Here is an 8,203-nt window from a genome sequence, read left to right on the forward strand (position 1 = left end):
CCTCTAGCCAGTCATGGCTGACGGAACGAGAGCATATTACCCAGCGAAGCAAATAAAGGGTTATGTTCAGAATTCTGTGCAGATTGCGGAATTTGACAGAAACGTTCTCAAGTTTGACAAGATACACCTGACGAAGGTCGGAGGTTACATCGACTGAAACGTTGTGTAAATGATACTCAAGATGAGAACAATAGTCCGAGAGATCCAAATAATACGAATAACCAATCCTCATCTAAAAAATTCAGAAACATTATATTTTATAACTTATATAGATTACTAGGTTGGGGGGGGGGCTTTGCTCAATCGTAAAATACGCTTAAATATGATATTTTAATTTATCCAGATTTTGTATATATTATTAGAATCGTGATTTTAAAAGTATAAAATAAAAAGTATTTTGGTGCAATCAGCTAAAATCGAAACCGAAACTGTAGCATTCAAAGCTGGTGACGTTACCACTGTATCAACGTGACATGCGTATGAGCCGATTAAAAATTAAAAATAAACTAAGATGAATGTACAAAATGTTTAACGATTGTTTTTCAGTTTTGACCCCTTTTTGACCCCTTAAAAACTATTTGAACCGGCTTAAGGCCCATAAGAAATTCAATCATTTGAGGCCTCGGGCACTGCTCTGCGACTTTTAGTTTCGGAGGAGATAGAGTTTGAAAATATGGAGACAAACAGACAGACCGACATATAGCCGTTTATATCATTATTATTATTAGTAGTAGTAGCAGTAGTATTATAGTAGTAGTAGTAGGAGGAGGATTATTATTATTATTATTATTAGTAGTAGTAGTAGTAGCAGTAGTATTATTATTATTAGTAGTAGTAGTATTATTAGTAGTAGTAGCATTAGTATTAGTAGTAGTAGGAGGATTAGTATTATTATTATTATTATTATTAGTAGTAGTAGTAGTAGTAGCAGTAGTATTAGTAGTAGTATTAGTATTAGTAGTAGTTTTAGTATTATTATTAGTAGTAGTACTAGTAGCAGCAGTATTAGTATTACTAGTAGTATTATTATTATTAGTAGTAGTAGTAGTAGGTTTAGTAGTATTATTATTATTAGTAGTAGATGTAGTAGTAGTAGTAATGTTAATATTATTATTATTACTACTAGTAGTAGTAGGATTAGTATTATTATTATTAGTAGTAGTAGTAGGATTACTAGTAGTAGGATTAGTATTATCATTATTATTAGTAGTAGTAGTAGTAGGATTATTATTATTATTATTACTAGTAGTAGTAGTAGTAGTAGTAATGTTAGTATTATTATTACTACTAGTAGTAGTAGGATTAGTATTATTATTATTAGTAGTAGTAGTAGTATTACTAGTAGTAGTATTACTAGTAGTAGTATTACTAGTAGTAGGATTATTATTATTATTAGTAGTAGTAGTAGTAGTAGTAGTATTACTAGTAGTAGTATTACTAGTAGTAGTATTACTAGTAGTAGGATTATTATTATTATTATTAGTAGTAGTAGTAGTAGTAAGCTCAGTTTTCTTTTTTATGAAGGAATTATTGTTAATGGGTGAATTGGCCTCTCCCTCTATTGAAATGCATGGGTGCATCCAAGTAGAAAAAAAAAAATATTTCAGTAGCTAGTTCGTTTACCAGACTCACACGGCGGCAAAGTCAGGCACAAGGTCAGCTTCCTCAAAGCAAAACATGTTGGATGGGTAAAAAGTTTCGCAATAATTTGAACCGTTTAGGTGATGAGACGCCTCATAATGATGTATGGGGGCTTCTTTGCCCTGTTCTTCTGAGGGCATGACGAGTTGTATGCTTTTTCGAACAAAGAGTTGAAGACGAGTGACAACATATTCCGTCGACCTTCTTATGTCTAAAGTAAAGTGAGAGTTCCCCCTATTTCAGTGACCGGAATAGCTTGATGAACAAAAACTACATGAAAAAAATCTCTTTTGTCATTCAGCGTCGCCATTTATTGGTGTATGTTCCTAAAAAGAAATATTTTTCCCAATAGATTTCTTAACATTTAGTGTCTTCACAGTTAGCCTTCATTTACCCAGGCGACTGCGAAATCACAAAACCAAGTTTGTTTAGCCCACTTAGTAGTTTTTCTCTTGTTTAATACTAGTAGGAACACTCGACGTTGCCCGGGATTGAATGATGATCAATAAATGTTTCACATTCCCATATTTTTATTGTCATCGAAATCGGTGAAATCGACCATTTTTCAATCAAATCGATTGATTGTCTATTGGGGACCCATCGCAAAGCACCAAGAGAAAGTTTCACATGCCTCTGTGCAGTGACTTAGTCCATAAGACATTATAGTCTACATTACACTGTAGAGAACCTACTGTTGATTTAATAAAATTATTTTGAATTAACGCTTAAAATTTAAAAATCAAGTATTATGGTTTAATTGTGCACTAAACAGAAACATTCATGTCGAACGCGCCCCTGCCATATCAAAGAATCTATTACTGTTTTTATATTTTGATCCTTTCGGACTGTGTGGTAATAAAAAGTGCACTTGTGATGTAAGGCTGTGTAATGTGTTAACTTTGGTCAAAATCGTCTGTTTCTTTCATTTTTTATTTTGATTTTTAGTGATCGATACTTATTGAAGACATCCCGATACAAAACCTATCTAAGAACACTGTCAAATTCATAAAGTACCTTTGTGTGAAATTTCATAAAAATCCGCCCAGCCATTTTCGAGTCCATAGGAGACGAACTCACACGCACACACCGCCACACACAAACAGACAAAATTGTATTTATATAATAGTAGAAATTATAGAGGAGGTAGTCAGGGGAGATAACGCCCTCACACTTTCAAGTTCTCTTTCTGCTACCCGATTCACCTTTACCTTTGTAAAAAAATATTTTTATTTACTTTTTTTCACATTACATTTTTTGCATGGAGCCAAGAGTGAATTCCAAAGGTTAATAGTTCAAGGAAAAGACACTATTAGAATAGAAAGACTTCCGGCATCTCGCGGCCTCTATAGAGAAAGTGTGGGGGTTAGTTGATTGTTGGGTTGGGTGGAGGTATTTTCGCCGAGTTAACACAATTCATAATTGTTTCTTGGAATAACCTCTTCTTTTATGGTCTGATTTCACATATCTGCATCTCAAAACCTTCGATATTTCTCCAACAATAACGAAGGGCCCTGCAGCCATATCCTTTTTCATTTTTGCTGACAGATTCCCGTTCTCAATTATTATAACTGGACTATATACTGCTGTTGGATATTGACCGGGCAACGCCGAAACGTGTGCTGGTCGACGATTATTACGATTATTTAAATTTGTCCAATTATCTATGGAATCGGGTACATCACCAAAAAGTAACCAATTCATATGTAGAAAAATTTATAAATTAAAATGAAATTTAAAAACAGCTTCCCGGCCGACGCCGATTAGATACAGCAAGTTTTTTGTTTATTTGTTTGTTTGTTTTTGTTTTGTTTTTTTTAATAATAAAGTGTATCTGACAAATGCCCTATGCCAATTTCCCTCTCCGCCATAAATCATATCCCAGGGCGGAAGGTCAGAGACAATCTGAATTCCACGTTTTGCAAGGAAGAATTTAATAAAGCGATTCATTGTCAGTTCGGTGAATGAAACGAACCACCTCCCAGTTTTCACAATCGCTCCATCAAGAAGATAAGAACCTAATTTAAATATCTATCCACACAGACACAGGTAAACAAAATAGTTATATAAAAATATATGACATTTAAATACTTAATCCCAGCAGGAATACCTAGGATTGATTCAGCTCTTATAGAGCACTTATTCTATTAACATCACTGACTTTGTTTCTCTCTCTCTCTCTCTCTCTCTCTCTCTCTCTCTCTTTATATATATATATATATATATATATATATATATATATATATATATATATATATATATATACCATTCTTGGATGTTTTACCCTTCACCGGACTATCCATTCATGTGAAATCTTTTTATCATTTTTTCTTTTACCTCCTATTCCCCTTACGTCACCCTTTTTTTTTTTAACCAAGTAAGATCTGTGACTTACTTGTGGTTTCATTAAATACTTTTGTATGCAAAATCCGATCCCGCATTTTGCTAATTCCTGCCCTCTGATGAGAAGGAGAGTATTTCTTCGAAACTCCGCGGATTAAGGACTATCCACTTATCTTGTGCTTATCTTTTTAAAATTAAATATGTCTTTAACTCTTTTTCAAGATGTTTTTTAACATGTTTTATTAATCATTTGTTCATATTATAAGCTCTATTTCCTTTTCGGTTTTACATCTGGTTGAGATTACTTTACTTATAAATATTAACTCTTTAACATTTATAATATATTTTAAGTTTACCATTTTGATTACCTTGGTAAACTTATTGTAATTTTTATTTAAAAAAAACGTTGATTTTTTTTTTTTAAATGAAAGTTCATGTTATGCTGTAAATACCAGACGCTGACAGCAATTTTTTCTATTTCATTGAATGTTTTCCTTTTTTAGATATTTAAAAAAAAAAAATTAGTTGATGAAGAAGTATTAAAATATATCAATCAAAAACTCGTATATTTCATTAAAAGAATTTTTTTAAAATCGATGAAGCGGATTTTTTGTTCTAGGGAAAAACTTATAAGTGAATTTGCGTTTCTTTTTTAACTACGTAGGATGAAAAATACTAATTTTGGTTAACATACGCAATAAAAAAGAGACATTATTTATGCCCTTGGACGAAACCATACTTCATAAATTTCATTTTAGCAGCAGCAGCATTTAACGGTTCGCACAAAACACGTTACAAAAATGCGATTTTCTAGGACCTTCGCTTTAAAAAATCCTTTTATTTAAAAAATACATGGAATTTAAAATATAAATATGGATAAATTCTTAACAATGAAGAATGGAACTACTCATTTAATAGTATTTTTTTAGGTAAGTGATTTTTTTTGGCATTTATATATATGCATATATTTATAAGCAAGTCAAAATATATTTTTTTATATTTTTTTAAAGAAACAAATATTGCATAATTTGTTATTAAGCCTGTTAGTTTTTTAAAATTTGGTCTTTGCTCCTTTAATTGAAAAAAAAATAGGGTTTGAATTATATTTTCAAGTAGTTATAAGCTTAAAAAAATAGTAAGTTGAATTATTAAGGTTCTGATCATCATTTTTAATGGCCACTTTCTGATACACCTATAGAACCTCTTCCAAACATACTGGCAATAATTTGGTTTCGTCTTTCCCTTCAGTGTTTTCAATAAGGAGGATTTGTATTGGAAGCTGGGCACTTATTAAAATTATTTAATTGTTGAATTTTTTGCATTTTGGTTAAATTTGTTAGTTAGCTAGCGCTAAAAGCCCACACAAAAATTTAACAAAAGACAAAATTAAAAAGAATGGTACTCATGCAGAATTTAATCCCCCCCCCCCCCGCACCGGATTCCAATTAGTTTAGGGTTCGACCGGTAATCACCGGATTCAGCCGAGTGTTGTTCAACTGTTGAAACACTAAATCAACATTTTATTTATTTTTTTCATAATTAATTAATGATAGGAGTATTTTTTCTGTTTATTTTCTTAACATCTATTGACAAAAAAAAATTTGTACATTCTCTTGAAAAAAATCTAACTTTTCTCTACTTTCACCTAACTATTTACAGTGTTCATGTATCGCATTGATTTTTTTCTTTTTATAATAAAAATTCTGTTTTCAAAAAGAAATGTTTACTGCCAACTTTCTTTTAAAAAAAAATGCAAGTTTTCCTGAAAAAAAAAAAATTCACCTAACAATTTATGGTAAATAATTCACCTTTTCTTGGGGAAAAAAAACAACTTTTATTGATAAAAAAAATTGCAAAAATAATAAAATAAATAAACAATACCAAATGCAATTTTTATGAGGAATGCATTAAAAACCGGCCTTGTGCCTAATTTGCTCGGTGGGGGAGCAAATAAATACCCTTTCTTGGCCTTTTGGCCAAGATCAAAGTGTAGTATCTGTTCCGGCAGATACTGCAAGCAAAGACCATATGTGGAGGCAATTCCACATATAAGACCTTGGTCAATGTAGGGGCAACCCTTCATACCAATTGTCACTATCCAGCTCCCCTACTTCCCGGGGAATTGGTCCCCATTTCCCCTTCACTCCTCACATTAAAAATCGGCCTTGTGCCTAATTTGCTCGGTGGGGGAGCAAATAAATACCCTTTTCTTGGCCTTTTGGCCAAAATCAATGTGTAGTATCTGTTCTTACTACATGCTGTACTTATTGTGATATAAAGTGGGGGATCACTTTTCTGTATTAATTTAATGTAAAATGATCACCCACTTTACAACCAGTCAGTCTCAAAGCCATTCAAGTTATTCTCCAGATCATTCAAGTTGTTTTTGAAGGATTCCAGTTATTTTTTAAGCATTAAAGTCATTCTTAAGGTCATTCAATTCATCCTTAAGTTCATTAAAGTCATTCTAAGTCATTTACTTTTTATTTATTTAAGTCATTTCAGCCCATTTTCCGGTCATTTTAGTTTATCTTTAAGAATTTCATGCCAATCCTACATTCACGCATTCATTCATTACATGAGAGCACGCGACTAATGGCTATCGGCCTTGTTTATTTTGGACGTAAAAAAAATTAATAAATAAATAAATAAATATATATATATATATATATATATATATATATATATATGGCCAGGCTCATCTTTATTAACTTTGTTGTTCTCGTGAGAACCAGGGTATTAATGTGTTTATGTGTGTATATATATATATATATATATATATATATATATATATACACACATAAACACATTAATACCCTGGTTCTCACGAGAACAACAAAGTTAATAAAGATGAGCCTGGCCAGTATCACATAGTTAACTATTTGGAAATGCTATGTTCTGTATGTATGGCGCCAAGAAAAATTTCAGGTTGGTATCTGGCGGGGTGGGGGTGGGGGGTTTAATCCACTGGGAGAGATGCATCCTCAGTCCTCGTTAAGACATGCATCGAGGAGAAAGAACAGTCTGATGTAAAAATACCGCGATCTACTGTCTGTTCTGTGTCAGTCATTGCACCGACTGAGGTTAGCAGTTGTATTAAAAAGTGTTGTAGACTCTGCACACACAAAGCCTTCACCACTATAAACAAAACGTCTGTGTGGATTTCCAAACAATGTAGTTGTTGTGGCGGACCTCAGATGTCGAAAATCAACGGGAGTATCATCAATAGTTTTATAGTTGCTTATAAGTGGACATTACTAAGAAATTCTTCGGGACTCATGTATTTTGTTCCTAGATATGACCTTAAACTATATCCGATGGTGAGGCTCCAGCTTGAAGGCTTTGGGGAGTGTGGAGCCACCCTTTAATTGCCATTGCACCCAGGTCCACTCTGACCGGAGTGGTAGTACCTGTTAGGGTCCCATCTATGGATTGAATATAAACCCACTTGAAAAAAATATGTATATATTCTATTAAAAAGATTTCTTCAAAATAACTGGATTCGGTATTAAATAACTTGAAAAGGGTTGATATGCTATAAAAAAAAAAAAAAACAACCAACCAACTTATATATTTTTGGTACCGCACTGAAATAATAACGTTTTTATTTTGAAAGACATTCTTAACATGGGGACGGGAGGGTGTTTTGTAACTATTCTGTGCTTCTATCTAACAATTAATCAAAAAAAGATATTATGAAACTTGAATTTCACCTAAAAAAAAAATATATTTAAGATTAGTGCGGCACCAAAAATATATAAATAATTTAATCAAAAAAAGATATTATGAAACTTGAATTTCACCTAAAAAAAAAATATTTAAAATTAGTGCGGCACCAAAAATATATAAACAATTTAATAAAAAAAGATATTATGAAACTTGAATTTATCCTAAAAAAAATATTTAAAATTAGTGCGGCACCAAAAATATATTAACAATTTAATCAAAAAAAGATATCATGAAACTTGAATTTCACCTAAAAAAAAAAATATTTACAATTAGTGCGGCACAAAAAATATATAAACAATTTAATCAAAAAAAGATATTATGAAACTTGAATTTCACCTAAAAAAAAAATATTTAAAATTAGTGCGGCACAAAAAATATATAAACAATTTAATCAAAAAAAGATATAATGAGACTTGAATTTCACCTAAAAAAAAATATTTAAAATTAGTGCGGCACCAAAAATATATAAACAATTTAATAAAAAAAAAGATAT

The 8,203-nt window shown here is 31.6% G+C and overlaps 2 pseudogenes; both read left to right on the forward strand.

The window, feature by feature from the left end:
• The first annotated feature begins 5,937 nt into the window (after positions 1-5,937).
• LOC145265851 (U2 spliceosomal RNA) lies at positions 5,938-6,062 on the forward strand (annotated as a pseudogene).
• Positions 6,063-6,182: 120 nt separating this feature from the next.
• Positions 6,183-6,309, forward strand: LOC145265858 (U2 spliceosomal RNA; annotated as a pseudogene).
• Positions 6,310-8,203: the final 1,894 nt, after the last annotated feature.

The sequence above is a fragment of the Euprymna scolopes genome, chromosome 40 (genome assembly GCF_053919585.1).
Source record: "Euprymna scolopes isolate OS-2025 chromosome 40, ASM5391958v1, whole genome shotgun sequence".
NCBI lineage: Eukaryota > Metazoa > Mollusca > Cephalopoda > Sepiida > Sepiolidae > Euprymna > Euprymna scolopes.